General features: G+C 48.5%; 1 long non-coding RNA gene across 1 annotated transcript; it reads right to left on the minus strand.

Annotated features, from left to right (window-relative positions):
* Window positions 1-18278: 18278 nt before the first annotated feature.
* On the minus strand, window positions 18279-19651 carry LOC128769848 (uncharacterized). Its single transcript, XR_008416429.1, has 3 exons — window positions 18871-19651; window positions 18746-18771; window positions 18279-18649 (listed from the first exon to the last, which is right to left on the minus strand). It is a non-coding gene; the product is annotated as an uncharacterized LOC128769848 (long non-coding RNA).
* Between the last annotated feature and the right edge of the window lie 1448 nt (window positions 19652-21099).

A 21099-nucleotide genomic window follows, 5' to 3' on the forward strand; every position in this document is an offset into this window, starting at 1 on the left:
ACCACGAGCTTTGATTTAAATCAAACGATAAATATTTTGTTCATAAATCTCTGGTGACACAACTGGCCAAACTGATAACACATAACTCATCTCTGCATTTTAACATCTGATGCTTGTCACCTTCTCCATTTTCATTTCTTTTGACTTTTTTTTATGGTAATCTTTTTTTTATTAGACAGATGAAGTGTCCACTCCTCAAGTGTATTAAATTCATAATTATTGAGTGTATTTGAACATTGCAGCAAAATGAGACTCATAACTTGATCCAAAATCTAAAATACTGTATTTATTGACTATTTACATATATACATGGGTCAGTGTTGTCGGAGCTTTCAAGTCATGAGCTCTTTGAATAAAACAAAAGGAGTGCAGTCGTCCGTCTTTCAGCCAGGAGAGAAGAAGGTTGCACCTCCACTTTGTCGTCATCGAAGGTGAGCCAGCGAGGAGTGTCGTCCTTCAGAATCAGAATCAGAATCAAATTTATTGCCATGGTCAGTGGGGAGCCCACTGACTAGGAAAGTGCCTTGGAATAAAGTGCAACAAAAAAACAAATAAAATAAAATAAATAGAATAACATTACAACAAGGCTGTTCATGAATTTAACAGTCTGACGGCCGAGGGAAAGAAGCTGTTCCTGTGACAAGAGGTTCTGGTCTGGATCGACCGTAGCCTCCTGCCAGAGGGAAGAGGAACAAACAGTCTATGTCCAGGGTGAGAAGGGTCGGCTCTGATCCGACCTGCACGTCTCTGGGTCCTAGAGGCATACAGGTCCTGAAGAGGTGGCAGGCTACAACCGATCACCTTCTCAGCAGAACGTACGATGCGCTGCAGTCTGCTCTTGTCCCTGGAGGTGGCACTGTTGTACCAGACGGTGATAGAGGAGGTGAGGATGGACTGGATGATGGCCGTGTAGAACTCCACTAGCAACTTCGTCGGCAGTCGTAGTTTTCGTAGCTGCCTCAGAAAGAACATTCTCTGCTGAGCCTTCCTGGTGAGGGACCTGATGGTTGGCTCCCATTTGAGGTCCTCAGTGATGGTGGTTCCCAGGAAGCAGAAGGAGTCCACAATAGGAATGGATAAACCAGCCAACATGAGAGGGGACGGAGGAGCTGTTACTCTCCTGAAGTCTATGACCATCTCCACTGTCTTCTGAGCGTTGAGCTCCAGGTTGTTGTGGCTGCACCAGGACACCAGCCGCTCCACCTCCCTCCTGTAAGCCGACTCATCTCCATCTGAGATGAGCCAGATGATGGTGGTGTCGTCCGCAAACTTGATCAGCTTCACAGACTCGTGGCTGGAGGTGCAGCAGTTAGTGTACACTTTCCTTCTTTGATGAGAATTTCCATGTGGCTCCACCGACTCCTCACATTTTGCAACCACAGTTAGAAGCCCTACAACAATTAGTAGATAATAAAAATATTATAATAATACCAGCAGATAAGGAAAGCGGGGTGGTGATATTGGACAAATTACAGTATTTGTGGGAGGGAAAAAGACAATTGTCTGATACAAATTATTACTTACCTTTGAGTAAACCCATCTATTTAGACACGGTTCCCATGGGGATCAATATCACCAATAGACTACTTTCAAAATCCTTTATTAATATAAAACAACACAAATACTTAATAGGGGAAGAGACACCTAGACCCAGGTACTTTTATATGCTCCCTAAGACCCATAAGGACCCTGCAACTTGGACAATACCTTTTGTATTACCCCCATGTCGCCCCATAGTGTCGGACTGCGGAAGCGAAACAGCGAGACACTGAGGTTGTCCAGGGTCAAGACTGGCGAAGGTGGTGACGGAAGAGCGTTTATCCATCAAGATGAGTGTAAACAAAGAACATAGAGAGTCAAGAAAGCCAGAAAAGTAAAGCAAATAACAATAGCAAAAGAAACCAATGATGCTTCAAATAGTGCAATGAAAAGGTCGGGCTGAAAACTCCCATCAAGCTGCTGCCGCGGTCGCTGCTGTGATGCCTCTTGTCCTGCTCCAGCTGGCGCTCACGATGGACTGCAGCATCTCGGCCCGTAGGGAAACATCCCCAACATCGTGGCCGAACTGGCCGGGGACAACGTCCCCAAAGACTTCAGCCAGGACCACGGCTATCCGGATCCCCTAAACCCCTGCCCGAGGGGCAAGACCGGACCTCCTGCAGACTCATGAGGAGGTATTCTTGTGTCTGCTCATACAGCTACCCACGGATGTTTGGAGGGGGCGCCGGACACGGCCCAGTTCAGCCGGGATTTCCAGCAACACCAGCACCGTTTCGACCTGGAGCACGACTACTTCGCTCTACTCCGCTCCAGCAGGGGGTCAGTAAAACACCTATTAGAGTGGGAAGAATACATTTTTCTGTCTCCCTGCGTGAGAGAGAGAAGAACTCTCCGGTCGAGGTGTTCATAGATTCAGGTGCTGACGATAACTTTATCGACACCTCTTTTGCTGATTCATTATTTTTTCGAAACTTGACTTACGCAATGCTTATCATCTAGTTCCCAGAGACCGAGACTTGTACTTTGCCGCACACGGATGACAGCGAAGCCGGTTCCGGCGGAGGATCCACCGAGCCTGATTGATTCCCTGGTGCCACAAGCGAACTCACCTGCTCCTTTATCACCGGAGAGTGCAAGTTCGGCTTCCGGATATTTGGATGAGCTACTGGATCTTATTACGCACGAGGAGGATCCCGCGCCAGGTGTTCCGGCGGCTGCTCCTTCTTCCCCGGCTTGCGCTCCAAGTGCTCCTCTGGCAAAAGAGCCAGCGAATCTGGACCAGCTGTTGCAACGGGAGGTTCAGGACATTATAAGGGAACCATCAGCAGCACCAGGGGACTTGGTAAGACCCACGAGGCACATTAACACTAACGCGAAAGCGAAAGACTCGTGCCTACACATAAAAAAGTCTGTGTTAATTGTGGGGGTTTTGAATGTCGCGAGACTTCCAAAATGTAGCCAAAGCGACTTACAGCTGGATGCCTTCCCCAGGGCGTCTTTGAATCACGCCATTCATTTGATCGCCACTGCTACCTGTGATGTTAACGTGGAGAAAGTTATATTAGCATTTGGCATCTCAGGGTCCGATACAGTGAGGTTCGCTTAAATCATCTTTATGATACAGCAACGGCTAAATTCCCGAACGCCCTGATCAGAATCTCTTCCGCATGAGGAAATAATGAAACGAACATCCCTTAATAAAATCCTCGGGAGAAAATTCCCTTTTGTGCCGGCGCTCCCGGAGGACCTCTTCCACACAGAGAGGGATGCTATTCACTGGACCAGGTCCACAGCATCCTCCATGCTTGAGCACTGGCTCAATCATTTAAACTAGGGGTCCCCAGAAACCTGCATAGTGAGATTATTCAAAATAACATCATCAATCTCTCTTTAAATTTTAAATTGACTAAAGATCAAACTGATCTCCTCAGCAAAGGACTCACATTTATCCTCACAAATTCACGCGTCAACCAGGGTAGAGGGCGCATAAAAACGGCCATGAGACTGGACCTGTTAGACTTTCAGAGACACGTTAAACTAGCTCTCTTTTTCTCGGGGAGACCCAACAAACCCAAAACAAACCCTTTCACTCCCAGATCCACCTGGGCCCCCCCTCCCCCTTTCCTATTTTCCACCTGGTCTTAAAAGCAATTTTCAAAAAACAAAAAAAACTTTCCTTCTTTGATGAGAATTTCCATGTGGCTCCACCGACTCCTCACATTTTGCAACCACAATTAGAAGCCATACAACAATTAGTAGATAATAAAAATATTATAATAAAACCAGCAGATAAGGAAAGTGGGGTGGTGATATTGGACAAATTACAGTATTTGTGGGAGGGAAAAAGACAATTGTCTGATACAAATTATTACTTACCTTTGAGTAAACCCATCTATTTAGACACGGTTCCCATGGGGATCAATATCACCAATAGACTACTTTCAAAATCCTTTATTAATATAAAACAACACAAATACTTAATAGGGGAAGAGACACCTAGACCCAGGTACTTTTATATGCTCCCTAAGACCCATAAGCTTCAGCTTCTGCTTGTATGTGGGAACAAGATGAACCATCAAGTGGTCAGAGAGTCCCAGTGCAGCTCGAGGGAGGGCGGTACAAGAGTTGCGGAGCGATGAGTAACAGTGATCCAGCACGCTCTGCTCTCTGGTGGGACATTTTACAACCTGCCTGTATCTGGGAAGCTCCTCCGCCTTGTTGAAGTCACCAAGCACAATCACAGGAGAGTCCGGGAAAGTTCGCTCCACATGCAGAACCTGATCCGCGAGCGCACTCTGAGCCTCACGTACATCCGCGCTGGGCGGGATATATACGGCAGCCAGAATGAATGAAACGAACTCACGTGGGGAGTAAAACGGCTTACAGTTGACGATCAGTGAGAGCAGTGCTGGAAGATCACCGTCCCGTCCGTACACCAGCGATTGTTAATGTAGAAACACAGTCCTCCGCCTTTGGTTTTGCCGGTGAGCTCCGGAACCCGGTCCGCGCGGTGAAGCTGGAATCCCTCCGGATGAAGCGCAGTGTCCGGGATGAGATCGCTCAACCACGTCTCCGTGAAACACAAAACACAAGAGGAGGAGAAGTCTCTGTTCCGTCTCAACATCAGCGCCAGTTCATCCATCTTATTGCTGAGCGAGCGGACGTTGGAGAGGATTATCCCGGGAAGTGGAGTGCGCGATCCTCTTCGACGAAGGCGAACGAGCGCACCGGCACGTTTCCCTCTCCTCCTCAGTTTCTTCCGCCCCGCCAAAAGGTGAACTAACTCCGCAACTGACACCAAAAATACTGGTAGTAAGTCAGACGGAGTCATAGCCCTGACGTTCATCAACTGATCTCGTGTGTAAGAACACGCAGATGCTCCATCAAAACTCAAAAATAAACAAAATAACATGCACGGTAATTCCACGCCAGCCTTCGTCGGCGCCATCTTGAAACTTGTCAAACTTGTCACAGCTTGGTGTCGCAGCTGTAGTGGCCTGAGTCGGCGCCCTCACCAGTTCTTTGTGCAGAGTTGCCAACTGCAGATCCTGACATAAAGAGAGTAATGGTCCTCGGTTCCACACCGTTTGCAGGAGCTGCTGCGCAGTGCTTCAAACTCAGTGTTTGTTCCCACTGGACATCTGTAGTTCATGCCGAGGCGACTGGCAGCCATCTTCATGTTGCATGAGAAGCCTTCCCACTTGTTGAAGATGGTGATGAGGCATTTCTGGGCACTCTGCACACACAGCACACACACGAAACGCAACAACACACACGGAAACACACAATGCATTGACATGGTGTCCAAGTAGTGGACGTTAATAGCAGCAAATGCCATGCAGTGTGAACAGGAACCTTTTGATGGTCATCAAAGAAGTGAGAGTTCAGGGCGCCGATGGAATTTTTAAAATGTGACAGAGCTGACAGCTTTTCAGCTGAGTCACTGTAAAGACACGACTTTGCCACCATGATGAACAAACTGGAAAGAACAAATGTGTTTGTCAATACACACTTGCAATCTCAGCACTGAAGGTGGACATTTATATTACGTCATCATGGCTGCGAAGAAGGGGTATAAAACTCACCTGATAAAAGTCTGTTCAAAGATCAGGGGATTGGGGAAGGCCGGACGGAGATGGGTCCCCGGCCCGGGAGGAGAGCTCGGACTCCTCGGACTGGGCACTTCCACCGCATCAGGAGGGACGACGGCTATCCACACCTGAGAGGGCAGTCATCCCGCAGACGCCGACCCCGCCTGGACCCCAGAGACCGAGACTTGTACTTTGCCGCACACGGATGACGGCGAAGCCGGTTCCAGCGGAGGATCCACCGAGCCTGATTGATTCCCTGGTGCCACAAGCAAACTCACCTGCTCCTTTATCACCGGAGAGTGCAAGTTCGGCTTCCGGATATTTGGATGAGCTACTGGATCTTATTACGCACGAGGAGGATCCCGCGCCAAGTGTTCCGGCGGCTGCTCCTTCTTCCCCGGCTTGCGCTCCAAGTGCTCCTCTGGCAAAAGAGCCAGCGAATCTGGACCAGCTGTTGCAATGGGAGGTTCAGGACATTATAAGGGAACCATCAGCAGCACCAGGGGACTTGGTAAGACCCACGAGGCACATTAACACTAACGCGAAAGCGAAAGACTCGTGCCTACACATAAAAAAGTCTGTGTTAATTGTGGGGGTTTCGAATGTTGTGAGACTTCCAAAATGTAGCCGAAGCGACTTACAGCTGGATGCCTTCCCTAGTGCGTCCTTGAATCACGCCATTCATTTGATCGCCACTGCTACCTGTGATGTTAACGTGGAGAAAGTTATATTAGCATTTTGCATCTCAGGATCTGATACAGTGAGGTTCGCTTAAATCATCTTTATGATACAGCAACGGCTAAATTCCCGAACGCCCTGATCAGAATCTCTTCCGCATGAGGAAATAATGAAACTAACATCCCTTAATAAAGTCCTCGGGAGAAAATTCCCTTTTGTGCCGGCGCTCCCGGAAGACTTCTTCCACACAGAGAGGGATGCTATTCACTGGACCAGGTCCACAGCATCCTCCATGCTTGAGCACTGGCTCAAGCATTTAAACTAGGGGTCCCCAGAAACCTGCATGCACAGGAGGGGAAAACACATAGTGAGATTATTCAAAATAACATCATCAATCTCTCTTTAAATTTTAATTTGACTAAAGATCAAACTGATCTCCTCAGCAAAGGACTCACATTTATCCCCACAAATACACGCGTCAACCCGGGTAGAGGGCACATAAAAACGGCCATGAGACTGGACCTGTTAGACTTTCAGAGACACGTTAAACTAGCTCTCTTTTTCTCGGGGACACCCAACAAACCCAAAACAAACCCTTTCACTCCCAGATCCACCTGGGACTCCCCCCTTTTCCTATTTTCCACCTGGTCTTAAAAGCAATTTTCAAAAAACACTTTCCTTCTTTGATGAGAATTTCCATGTGGCTCCACCGACTCCTCACATTTTGCAACCACAATTAGAAAGCCATACAACAATTAGTAGATAATAAAAATATTATAATAAAACCAGCAGATAAGGAAAGCGGGGTGGTGATATTGGACAAATTACAGTATTTGTGGGAGGGAAAAAGACAATTGTCTGATACAAATTATTACTTACCTTTGAGTAAACCCATCTATTTAGACACGGTTCCCATGGGGATCAATATCACCAATAGACTACTTTCAAAATCCTTTATTAATATAAAACAACACAAATACTTAATAGGGGAAGAGACACCTAGACCCAGGTACTTTTATATGCTCCCTAAGACCCATAAGGACCCCGCAACTTGGACAATACCTTTTGTATTACCCCCATGTCGCCCCATAGTGTCGGACTGCGGAAGCGAAACAGCGAGACACTGAGGTTGTCCAGGGTCAAGACTGGCGAAGGTGGTGACGGAAGAGCGTTTATCCATCAAGATGCGTGTAAACAAAGAACATAGAGAGTCAAGAAAGCCAGAAGAGTAAAGCAAATAACAATGGCAAAAGAAACCAATGATGCTTCAAATAGTGCAATGAAAAGGTCGGGCTGAAAACTCCCATCAAGCTGCTGCCGCGGTCGCTGCTGTGATGCTTCTTGTCCTGCACCAGCTGGCGCTCACGATGGACTGCAGCATCTCGGCCCGTAGGGAAACATCCCCAACATCGTGGCCGAACTGGCCGGGGACAACGTCCCCAAAGACTTCAGCCAGGACCACGGCTATCCGGATCCCCCAAACCCCTGCCCGAGGGGCAAGACAGGACCTCCTGCAGACTCATGAGGAGGTGTTCTTGTGTCTGCTCATACAGCTACCCACGGATGTTTGGAGGGGGCGCCGGACACGGCCCAGTTCAGCCGGGATATCCAGCAACACCAGCACCGTTTCGACCTGGAGCACGACTACTTCGCTCTGGCCATGTGGGTGAGTGTCCCGGCCCAGTCCCCTCCGCTCCAGCAGGGGGGTGGCTAACGTAGACTCTATGTAATAGACTCTATTGCAAAGCCGAGAAGTGTGAGTTTCACCTGAAACAGGTCAGCTTCCTGGGATTCATATTGGGAGAGGGAAGCCTTCTTCCTGATCCTGCAAAGATTGAAGCTGTAGTAAACTGGAAGACACTGAACAACCGTAAGCAACTCCAACAGTTCTTGGGCTTTGCTAACTTTTACAGACGCTTCATCCGAGATGACAGCAAGGTTGCTGCTCTACTGACTGCGCTCACCTCCACTAAGAGAATTTTCGCCTGGACTCCTGAGGCAGAGGAGTCTTTCAACAAACTCCGGACTGTCTTTTCCTCTGCTCCGATCCTGCGTCATCCTGACCCTTCCCGGGAGTTCATCGTGGAGGTAGACGTTTCAGACTTGGGAATCGGCGCTATCTTGTCACAAAGGGACCCTTCTGACCAAAAGGTACACACGTGCTTTCTTTTCCCGAAGATTGTCAAGTGCGGAGAGAAATTCTGATATTGACAACCGTGAGCTCTTGGCCGTCGTAGCTGCACTACAGGAGTGGAGGCACTGGTTTTTTGGTACTCACAGACCATAAAAACCTTCTGTACCTCCAGTCCGCCATATTTTTCTAGTGTGATAAAATCATATTCATCATTGTCTCTCCTAAAATCTGAGATGAGCCCGATGATGGTGGTGTCATCCGCAAACTTGATCAGCTTTACGGACTCGTGGCTGGAGGTGCAGCAGTTAGTGTACAGAGAGAAGAGCCATGGAGAGAACACAGCCCTGAGGAGACCCGATGTTGAGGGTCTGAGTGTCGGAGACAGTCGTCCCCAGCCGCACACGCTGACTCCGGCTGGTCAGGAAGTCTGTAATCCATCTACAGAGTCAGGCACGTCGAGCTGGTGAAGCTTGTTTTCAAGCAGAGCTGGAAGAATCGTGTTAAAGGCAGAGCTGAAGTCTACAAACAGGATCCTGGCATAGGTTCCTGGGCAGTCCAGATGCTCCAGAACGAAATGAAGGGCCTGGTTCACTGCATCGTCCACACATCTGTTGGCTCTGTAGGCAAACTGCAATGAGTCCAGGTGAGAAGCAGTGATATATATATATAGTGATAGTGCTTGTGAGTCTGTTTGGCCGCGATTAGTGTGCCGTATTCCAGGACACAGCAGAGGACGGCAACACTGATACCGACGTGGTGGTCCTTCGAATATCCAATATCCGTCTAACTTCACCGCGGTGCCGGACGGAGATGGGTCCCCGGCCCGGGAGGAGAGCTCGGACTCCTCGGACTGGGCACTTCCACCGCATCAGGAGGGACGACGGCTATCCACACCTGAGAGGGCAGTCATCCCGCAGACGCCGACCCCGCCTGCACCCCAGAGACCGAGACTTGTACTTTGCCGCACACGGATGACAGCGAAGCCGGTTCCGGCGGAGGATCCACCGAGCCTGATTGATTCCCTGGTGCCACAAGCGAACTCACCTGCTCCTTTATCACCGGAGAGTGCAAGTTCGGGTTCCGGATATTTGGATGAGCTACTGGATCTTATTACGCACGAGGAGGATCCCGCGCCAAGTGTTCCGGCGGCTGCTCCTTCTTCCCCGGCTTGCGCTCCAAGTGCTCCTCTGGCAAAAGAGCCAGCGAATCTGGACCAGCTGTTGCAACGGGAGGTTCAGGACATTATAAGGGAACCATCAGCAGCACCAGGGGACTTGGTAAGACCCACGAGGCACATTAACACTAACGCGAAAGCAAAAGACTGGTGCCTACACATAAAAAAGTCTGTTAATTGTGGGGGTTTCGAATGTTGCGAGACTTCCAAAATGTAGCCAAAGCGACTTACAGTTGGATGCCTTCCCTAGGGCGTCTTTGAATCACGCCATTCATTTGATCGCCACTGCTACCTGTGATGTTAACGTGGAGAAAGTTATATTAGCATTTGGCATCTCAGGGTCCGATACAGTGAGGTTCGCTTAAATCATCTTTATGATACAGCAACGGCTAAATTCCCGAACGCCCTGATCAGAATCTCTTCCGCATGAGGAAATAATGAAACTAACATTCCTTAATAAAATCCTCGGGAGAAAATTCCCTTTTGTGCCGGCGCTCCCGGAAGACTTCTTGCACACAGAGAGGGATGCTATTCACTGGACCAGGTCCAAGCATCCTCAATGCTTGAGCACTGGCTCAATCATTTAAACTAGGGGTCCCCAGAAACCTGCATGCACATAAGGGGAAAACACATAGTGAGATTATTCAAAATAACATCATCAATCTCTCTTTAAATTTTAAATTGACTAAAGATCAAACTGATCTCCTCAGCAAAGGACTCACATTTATCCCCACAAATACACGCGTCAACCAGGGTAGAGGGCACATAAAAACGGCCATGAGACTGGACCTGTTAGACTTTCAGAGACACGTTAAACTAGCTCTCTTTTTCTCGGGGAGACCCAACAAACCCAAAACAAACCCTTTCACTCCCAGATCCACCTGGGACCCCCCCTCCCCCTTTCCTATTTTCCACCTGGTCTTAAAAGCAATTTTCAAAAAACACTTTCCTTCTTTGATGAGAATTTCCATGTGGCTCCACCGACTCCTCACATTTTGCAACCACAATTAGAAGCCATACAACAATTAGTAGATAATAAAAATATTATAATAAAACCAGCAGATAAGGAAAGTGGGGTGGTGATATTGGACAAATTACAGTATTTGTGGGAGGGAAAAAGACAATTGTCTGATACAAATTATTACTTACCTTTGAGTAAACCCATCTATTTAGACACGGTTCCCATGGGGATCAATATCACCAATAGACTCCTTTCAAAATCCTTTATTAATATAAAACAACACAAATACTTAATAGGGGAAGAGACACCTAGACCCAGGTACTTTTATATGCTCCCTAAGACCCATAAGCTTCAGCTTCTGCTTGTATGTGGGAACAAGATGAACCATCAAGTGGTCAGAGAGTCCCAGTGCAGCTCGAGGGAGGGCGGTTATAAGAGTTGCGGAGCGATGAGTAACAGTGATCCAGCACGCTCTGCTCTCTGGTGGGACATTTTACAACCTGCCTGTATCTGGGAAGCTCCTCACTCAGATTTGCCTTGTTGAAGTCACCAAGCACAATCGCAGGAGAGTCCGGGAAAGTTCGCTCCACATGCAGGACCTGATCCGCGAGCGCACTCTGAGCCTCACGTACATCCGCGCTGGGCGGGATATATACGGCAGCCAGAATGAATGAAGCGAACTCACGTGGGGAGTAAAACGGCTTACAGTTGACGATCAGACATTCCAGAGAGGGAGAGCAGTGCTGGAAGATCACCGTCCTGTCCGTACACCAGCGATTGTTAATGTAGAAACACAGTCTACCGCCTTTGGTTTTGCCGGTGAGCTCCGGAACCCGGTCCGCGCGGTGAAGCTGGAAACCCTCCAGATGAAGCGCAGTGTCCGGGATGAGATCGCTCAACCACGTCTCCGTCAAACACAAAACACAAGAGGAGGAGAAGTCTCTGTTCCGTCTCAACATCAGCGCCAGTTCATCCATCTTATTGCTGAGCGAGCGGACGTTGGAGAGGATTATCCCGGGAAGTGGAGTGCGCGATCCTCTTCGACGAAGGCGAACGAGCGCACCGGCACGTTTCCCTCTCCTCCTCAGTTTCTTCCGCCCCGCCAAAAGGTGAACTAACTCCGAAACTGACACCAAAAATACTGGTAGTAAGTCAGACGGAGTCATAGCCCTGATGTTCATCAACTGATCTCGTGTGTAAGAACACGCAGATGCTCCATCAAAACACAAAAATAAACAAAATAACATGCACGGTAATTCCAGGCCAGCCTTCGTCGGCGCCATCTTGAAACTTGTCAAGCTTGTCACAGCTTGGTGTCGCAGCTGTAGTGGCCTGAGTCGGCGCCCTCACCAGTTCTTTGTGCAGAGTTGCCAACTGCAGATCCTGACATAAAGAGAGTAATGGTCCTCGATTCCACACCGTTTGCAGGAGCTGCTGCGCAGTGCTTCAAACTCAGTGTTTGTTCCCACTGGACATCTGTAGTTCATGCCGAGGCGACTGGCAGCCATCTTCATGTTGGATGAGAAGCCTTCCCACTTGTTGAAGATGGTGATGAGGCATTTCTGGGCACTCTGCACACACAGCACACACACGAAACACAACAACACACACGGAAACACACAATGCATTGACATGGTGTCCAAGTAGTGGACGTTAATAGCAGCAAATGCCATGCAGTGTGAACAGGAACCTTTTGATGGTCATCAAAGAAGTGAGAGTTCAGGGCGCCGATGGAATTTTTAAAATGTGACAGAGCTGACAGCTTTTTAGCTGAGTCACCGTAAAGACACGACTTTGCCACCATGATGAACAAACTGGAAAGAACAAATGTGTTTGTCAATACACACTTGCAATCTCAGCACTGAAGGTGGACATTTATATTTCGTCATCATGGCTGCGATGAAGGGGTCTAAAACTCACCTGATAAAAGTCTGTTCAAAGATCAGGGGATTGGGGAAGGCCGGACGGAGATGGGTCCCCGGCCCGGGAGGAGAGCTCGGACTCCTTGGACTGGGCACTTCCACCGCATCAGGAGGGACGACGGCTATCCACACCTGAGAGGGCAGTCATCCCGCAGACGCCGACCCCGCCTGCACCCCAGAGACCGAGACTTGTACCTTGCCGCGCACAGATGACAGCGAAGCCGGTTCCGGCGGAGGATCCACCGAGCCTGATTGATTCCCTGGTGCCACAAGCGAACTCACCTGCGCCTTTATCACCGGAGAGTGCAAGTTTGGCTTCCGGATATTTGGATGAGCTACTGGATCTTATTACGCACGAGGAGGATCCCGCGCCAGGTGTTCCGGCGGCTGCTCCTTCCTCCCTGGCTTGCGCTCCAAGTGCTCCTCTGGCAAAAGAGCCAGCGAATCTGGACCAGCTGTTGCTACAGGAGGTTCAGGACATTATAAGGGAACCATCAGCAGCACCAGGGGACTTGGTAAGACCCATGAGGCACATTAACACTAACGTGAAAGCGAAAGACTCGTGCCTACACATAAAAAAGTCTGTCTTAATTGTGGGGGTTTCGAATGTTGCGAGACTTCCAAAATGTAGCCGAAGCGACTTACAGTTGGATGCCTTCCCTAGGGCGTCTTTGAATCACGCCATTCATATGATCGCCACTGCTACCTGTGATGTTAACGTGGAGAAAGTTATATTAGCATTTGGCATCTCAGGGTCCGATACAGTGAGGTTCGCTTAAATCATCTTTATGATACAGCAACGGCTAAATTCCCGAACGCCCTGATCAGAATCTCTTCCGCATGAGGAAATAATGAAACTAACATCCCTTAATAAAATCCTCGGGAGAAAATTCCCTTTTGTGCCTGCGCTCCCGGAGGACCTCTTCCACACAGAGAGGGATGCTATTCACTGGACCAGGTCCACAGCATCCTCCATGCTTCAGCACTGTCCCCAGAAACCTGCATGCACATAAGGGGAAAACACATAGTGAGATTATTCAAAATAACATCATCAATCTCTCTTTAAATTTTAAATTGACTAAAGATCAAACTGATCTCCTCAGCAAAGGACTCACATTTATCCCCACAAATACACGCGTCAACCAGGGTAGAGGGCACATAAAAACGGCCATGAGACTGGACCTGTTAGACTTTCAGAGACACGTTAAACTAGCTCTCTTTTTCTCGGGGACACCCAACAAACCCAAAACAAACCCTTTCACTCCCAGATCCACCTGGGACCCCCCCTCCCCCTTTCCTATTTTCCACCTGGTCTTAAAAGCAATTTTCAAAAAACACTTTCCTTCTTTGATGAGAATTTCCATGTGGCTCCACCGACTCCTCACATTTTGCAACCACAATTAGAAGCCATACAACAATTAGTAGATAATAAAAATATTATAATAAAACCAGCAGATAAGGAAAGTGGGGTGGTGATATTGGACAAATTACAGTATTTGTGGGAGGGAAAAAGACAATTGTCTGATACAAATTATTACTTACCTTTGAGTAAACCCATCTATTTAGACACGGTTCCCATGGGGATCAATATCACCAATAGACTCCTTTCAAAATCCTTTATTAATATAAAACAACACAAATACTTAATAGGGGAAGAGACACCTAGACCCAGGTACTTTTATATGCTCCCTAAGACCCATAAGCTTCAGCTTCTGCTTGTATGTGGGAACAAGATGAACCATCAAGTGGTCAGAGAGTCCCAGTGCAGCTCGAGGGAGGGCGGTTATAAGAGTTGCGGAGCGATGAGTAACAGTGATCCAGCACGCTCTGCTCTCTGGTGGGACATTTTACAACCTGCCTGTATCTGGGAAGCTCCTCACTCAGATTTGCCTTGTTGAAGTCACCAAGCACAATCACAGGAGAGTCCGGGAAAGTTCGCTCCACATGCAGGACCTGATCCGCGAGCGCACTCTGAGCCTCACGTACATCCGCGCTGGGCGGGATATATACGGCAGCCAGAATGAATGAAGCGAACTCACGTGGGGAGTAAAACGGCTTACAGTTGACGATCAGACATTCCAGAGAGGGAGAGCAGTGCTGGAAGATCACCGTCCCGTCCGTACACCAGCGATTGTTAATGTAGAAACACAGTCCTCCGCCTTTGGTTTTGCCGGTGAGCTCCGGAACCCGGTCCGCGCGGTGAAGCTGGAAACCCTGCAGATGAAGCGCAGTGTCCGGGATGAGATCGCTCAACCACGTCTCCGTGAAACACGAGGAGGAGAAGTCTCTGTTCCGTCTCAACATCAGCGCCAGTTCATCCATCTTATTGCTGAGCGAGCGGACGTTGGAGAGGATTATCCCGGGAAGTGGAGTGCGCGATCCTCTTCGACGAAGGCGAACGAGCGCACCGGCACGTTTCCCTCTCCTCCTCAGTTTCTTCCGCCCCGCCAAAAGGTGAACTAACTCCGCAACTGACACCAAAAATACTGGTAGTAAGTCAGACGGAGTCATAGCCCTGATGTTCATCAACTGATCTCGTGTGTAAGAACACGCAGATGCTCCATCAAAACACAAAAATAAACAAAATAACATGCACTGTAATTCCAGGCCAGCCTTCGTCGGCGCCATCTTGAAACTTGTCAAACTTGTCACAGCTTGGTGTCGCAGCTGTAGTGGCCTGAGTCGGCGCCCTCACCAGTTCTTTGTGCAGAGTTGCCAACTGCAGATCCTGACATAAAGAGAGTAATGGTCCTCGATTCCACACCGTTTGCAGGAGCTGCTGCGCAGTGCTTCAAACTCAGTGTTTGTTCCCACTGGACATCTGTAGTTCATGCCGAGGCGACTGGCAGCCATCTTCATGTTGGATGAGAAGCCTTCCCACTTGTTGAAGATGGTGATGAGGCATTTCTGGGCACTCTGCACACACAGCACACACACAAACACACCAATGCACATGGAAACACAATGTATTGACATGGTGTCCAAGTAGTTAATAGCAGCAAATGCCATGCAGTGTGAACAGGAACCTTTTGATGGTCATCAAAGAAGTGAGAGTTCAGGGCGCCGATGGAATTTTTAAAATGTGACAGAGCTGACAGCTTTTCAGCTGAGTCACTGTAAAGACACGACTTTGCCACCACGATGAACAAACTGGAAAGAACAAATGTGTTTGTCAATACACACTTGCAATCTCAGCACAGAAGGTGGACATTTATATTTCGTCATCATGGCTGCGATGAAGGGGTCTAAAACTCACCTGATAAAAGTCTGTTCAAAGATCAGGGGATTGGGGAAGGCCGGACGGAGATGGGTTCCCGGCCCGGGAGGAGAGCTCGGACTCCTTGGACTGGGCACTTCCACCGCATCAGGAGGGACGACGGCTATCCACACCTGAGAGGGCAGTCATCCCGCAGACGCCGACCCCGCCTGCACCCCAGAGACCGAGACTTGTACTTTGCCGCACACGGATGACAGCGAAGCCGGTTCCGGCAGAGGATCCACCGAGCCTGATTGATTCCCTGGTGCCACAAGCGAACTCACCTGCTCCTTTATCACCGGAGAGTGCAAGTTTGGCTTCCGGATATTTGGATGAGCTACTGGATCTTATTACGCACGAGGTGGATCCTGCACCAGGTGTTCCGGCGGCTGCTCCTTCTTCCCCGGCTTGCGCTCCAAGTGCTCCTCTGGCAAAAGAGCCAGCGAATCTGGACCAGCTGTTGCAATGGGAGGTTCAGGACATTATAAGGGAACCATCAGCAGCACCAGGGGACTTGGTAAGACCCACGAGGCACATTAACACTAACGCGAAAGCGAAAGACTGGTGCCTACACATAAAAAAGTCTGTTAATTGTGGGGGTTTTGAATGTTGCGAGACTTCCAAAATGTAGCCAAAGCGACTTACAGTTGGATGCCTTCCCTAGGGCGTCTTTGAATCACGCCATTCATTTGATCGCCACTGCTACCTGTGATGTTAGCGTGGAGAAAGTTATATTAGCATTTGGCATCTCAGGGTCCGATACAGTGAGGTTCGCTTAAATCATCTTTATGACACAGCAACGGCTAAATTCCCGAACGCCCTGATCAGAATCTCTTCCGCATGAGGAAATAATGAAACTAACATCCCTTAATAAAATCCTTGGGAGAAAATTCCCTTTTGTGCCGGCGCTCCCGGAAGACTTCTTCCACACAGAGTGGGATGCTATTCACTGGACCAGGTCCACAGCATCCTCCATGCTTGAGCACTGGCTCAATCATTTAAACTAGGGGTCCCCAGAAACCTGCATGCACAGGAGAGGAAAACACATAGTGAGATTATTCAAAATAACATCATCAATCTCTCTTTGAATTTTAAATTGACTAAAGACCAAACTGATCTCCTCAGCAAAGGACTCACATTTATCCCCACAAATACACGCGTCAACCAGGGTAGAGGGCACATAAAAACGGCCATGAGACTGGACCTGTTAGACTTTCAGAGACACGTTAAACTAGCTCTCTTTTTCTCGGGGAGACCCAACAAACCCAAAACAAACCCTTTCACTCCCAGATCCACCTGGGACCCCCCCTCCCCCTTTCCTATTTTCCACCTGGTCTTAAAAGCTATTTTCAAAAAACACTTTCCTTCTTTGATGAGAATTTCCATGTGGCTCCACCGACTCCTCACATTTTGCAACCACAATTAGAAGCCATACAACAATTAGTAGATAATAAAAATATTATAATAAAACCAGCAGATAAGGAAAGTGGGGTGGTGATATTGGACAAATTACAGTATTTGTGGGAGGGAAAAAGACAATTGTCTGATACAAATTATTACTTACCTTTGAGTAAACCCATCTATTTAGACACGGTTCCCATGGGGATCAATATCACCAATAGACTACTTTCAAAATCCTTTATTAATATAAAACAACACAAATACTTAATAGAGGAAGAGACACCTAGACCCAGGTACTTTTATATGCTCCCTAAGACCCATAAGGACATAAGGACTAAGACCCAGTACAACAACTATTCAGTGTTCGAGAGCCGACCATTCCTACGCCAGAGGTTTATACAGGTAAACCGGGCTTCTGTAAGAATATATTTTTTCAATGTTCGCCTGTCTTTGACTCTCAACCCTCACTTTTCCAGACAGACAGAGCCCGGATTGCCTACTGTATAAACCTTCTCCGCGACAAGGCCAGCCAGTGGGCAGTTTCTCTTTGGGAGTCAGACTCTCCCATTCTGAACAATTTCCACACGTTCTCCTCAGAGATGTGCAGAGTTTTTGATGCTCCCTTCAAGAGTGGTCCTAGCGATTCCAAGCGCTTAGTATCTGTCTCTCAAGACTTCCCTAAGGAGTCAGTATCCGACCCACCGCACCTCCCTCCTGACCCTCACACTGTCTGGAAACCACTCTGAGGTGTTCGTTTCTGATTCTCCCTGCTTCCTCTCCACTCGTTCTCAGTTTTCCCTGGCTCTCCACACACAATCCGCAGATAGACTGGACACGGTCCAAGATTGCTGGCTGGAGCACCCACTGTCATTCTCATTGCCTTAGGTCTGCCCCCGGTTCTCTTCAGACCACCCCTTCCTCCCCACCCCCACCTCCGGACCTCTCAAAGGTTGTTACGATCTTGGGGAGGTATTTAATAAGGACCAGGCTCTCTCTCTTCACCCTCACCGCCCTTATGGTTGCGCCATCAATCTAATTCCTGGGACTCCTTTCCCCTCGAGTAGACGATATAATGTCTCCCGCCCAGAGAGAGAGTCAATGGAAAAATACATAAATGAGTCACGAGCAGCTGGTCTGATTCGCCCGTCCTCCTCCCTTCTGGATGCAGGGTTTTTCTTTGTCAGCAAAAAGGACAACTCTCTACGTCCATGCATAGACTATCGCGGCTTGAACCAGATCACCGTATTAATAATACGTGCTTCCGCTCATCGACCCTGCTTTTGAGCTCCTAAACCAGGCAACTATTTTGTCAACCAAAGTGGTTGACAGTCGTCACCAGCTTGTAACGAGCCTGAAACAAAAGAACTTGTTATAATTACAGAGTTCACGGCGCTGACAGATGAGGAACATGTCCCACCCTCACCAGTTCTTTGTGCCGCGTTGCCAACTGACATTAATGGACGGCTGTGTGAATCTTCTGGGGTCTTCTGGAGGCCGTGCGTTGGACCCGGCACAGGCTCAGGATCAACACACTGTCGAAACATCAAAGGTCAGTTGAAATTGAGTGTTGGAAAAATAATGCAACTTATTTTGGGAGAGTGTTGAAAGTCAGGTGACTTTCACAGTACCTGCATCGAACCTCTGCAGGCCTCTCCTGCAACAGATGTTGAGATGGTCAGATAGTGCAGGAACAACAGTAAATACCACACTTTAAACACATCCTGAAAGAGAGTAATGGTCCTCGATTCCACACCGTTTGCAGGAGCTGCTGCGCAGTGCTTCAAACTCAGTGTTTGTTCCCACTGGACATCTGTAGTTCATGCCGAGGCGACTGGCAGCCATCTTCATGTTGGATGAGAAGCCTTCCCACTTGTTGAAGATGGTGATGAGGCATTTCTGGGCACTCTGCACACACAGCACACACACAAACACACCAATGCACATGGAAACACAATGTATTGACATGGTGTCCAAGTAGTTAATAGCAGCAAATGCCATGCAGTGTGAACAGATAGCTTTTGATGGTCATCAAAGAAGTGAAAGTTCAGGGCGCCGATGGAATTTTTAAAATGTGACAGAGCTGACAGCTTTTTAGCTGAGTCACCGTAAAGACGCGACTTTGCCATCATTTACATTTCGTCATCATGGCTGCCATAAAGGGGTCGAAAACCCACATAGGTCTGTTCAAAGATCAGGGGATTGGGGAAGGCCTGGTTCTGCACCTCCCTCATGAAGGGTTCCAGCGACAGCAGCCTTTGTCCTTCATCACCCTGTTCGACCGCTCAGTGACATTGGTGTTTGCAGTGGCTTTAATTCTAGCGACGTCAACATGAGTGTTGACAAAACTGGCAGGATCCAAGCTACGAGCAGTTGTTGGTACAAACCAAGTTCTTGTTTGATTTTGGTTAGAAAACAAGTTTGCAACTCTACAGTGTTGGGAAACAAAACCAGTGTTGAGGCTCTACGCTCCACTGCGCTTGTGACACCGCACAGTTGAATGGATTATCTAAAAAGACTCAAATAAACATGAACAATGTTCCCCCTCATTTTTCAGGTGTCTGAGCGTACACACAAACTTTCTGGGAATTCCTTGGACCACTCTGAGCAAATCAGATGTGCACACTGTCGCCCCACGCCAGTATCACACCTGTCCAAAATCTGAGATCTGAACAAATTACATGACTTGTTAATGTCATAATTGACGGCTGATGGACCCAAGTGCAGGCAGTGTTGGTCGGCAGAAGGCAGGGGGGGACGAGGTTAAATTAAAGATTTATTTGTTGGAACAAATAAATACAGACAGACAGACAAATAACTAGAAACTAAGGACGCCGGGAACAACACGCCGGGAACAACACGCAGGGAACGGGGCGAATCTGGAAAACAAGAGAGGCGGATTAGAATCAACAACCTACTATGTAAATGGGAGAACAGAAAACACTGAGTTAAGCTCAACGTGGCGGTGGCACTAAACTGAAAACGCTCAGTGGCGGCGGCCAATCACACGAGGAGTAAACTAATGGATCTATAACTAAAAAGTGAGGCTTAAATAAGCTCACAACACGGACTGAATTGGAAGGTGGGAGGAAAGACAAAAGCAGAGCGAGGAAGAATCAGGATACAGCTGAAATGGAAAATCAAGCGCGCAGGGAGAATTTAGAAAAGGTCAGGGAGTTAAGCGAACACACAGAAGTCTTGAGTTTTACCTTGACGAAGCGAGAAGCAACAATCTGGCAAACAGGGCTGACGTTCACAGGTTTATATACTTGGAATCTGATGAGGCGATTAACGCCAGCTGTGTTTCCAGAGAAGCTGGAGACAAAGCAGGAACAGGGAACCGGGGGTAACAAAATAAAAGCACAAGCGGAAAATACAAAAAGGAACAGACAATAAAGTGCAGACATGACAGTACCCCTCCCCCCCAAGGAGGGCCTCTTGGCACTTTACCAGGTCTGTGGGTGTAGTGTGGAAGTCGCTGAGGAGCCTCTGATCCAAAAGGGGACCCGGGGACCCAGGACCTTTCCTCAGAGCCAAAAACTTCCCAACTGACCAGATACTGGAAACCATCACCGTTCTGTCTGCTGTTGAGGATGTCTTGCAGTCTGATGGATGGTCGGAGACGAGGAGGCTCATTTGAGGAACTGAAGGAGCTTGGCTGCTGTGACTTGGAAGGCAAGCTGGAGTCCTCGGGAGGCGGTGGCAATAGCGATCTCGGGGTTGGTGGCTCGGACTGAAAACCGGGGGTCTTGGTCTTGGAAGAGGCTCCTGACAGGTCTGGCTTGGACGGCGAGCTGGGGTTCCGGAGCACTTCTGGCTTTGATGGCGCTCTGGAAAGCACCTTGGTAGCCTGACTTCAGGAGCGGTGCCGTGGAGCGAGTGACCTGCAGATGTGCGACTTCTCTCCATTGCGGAGAGAGTGCGAGATGAGCCCAATCCGGGTCTGAGTCACAGGAAGTGAACGAGGAGTCTTGGGACATATAGG

This window comes from Synchiropus splendidus, chromosome 13, assembly GCF_027744825.2.
Source record: "Synchiropus splendidus isolate RoL2022-P1 chromosome 13, RoL_Sspl_1.0, whole genome shotgun sequence".
Taxonomy (NCBI): domain Eukaryota; kingdom Metazoa; phylum Chordata; class Actinopteri; order Syngnathiformes; family Callionymidae; genus Synchiropus; species Synchiropus splendidus.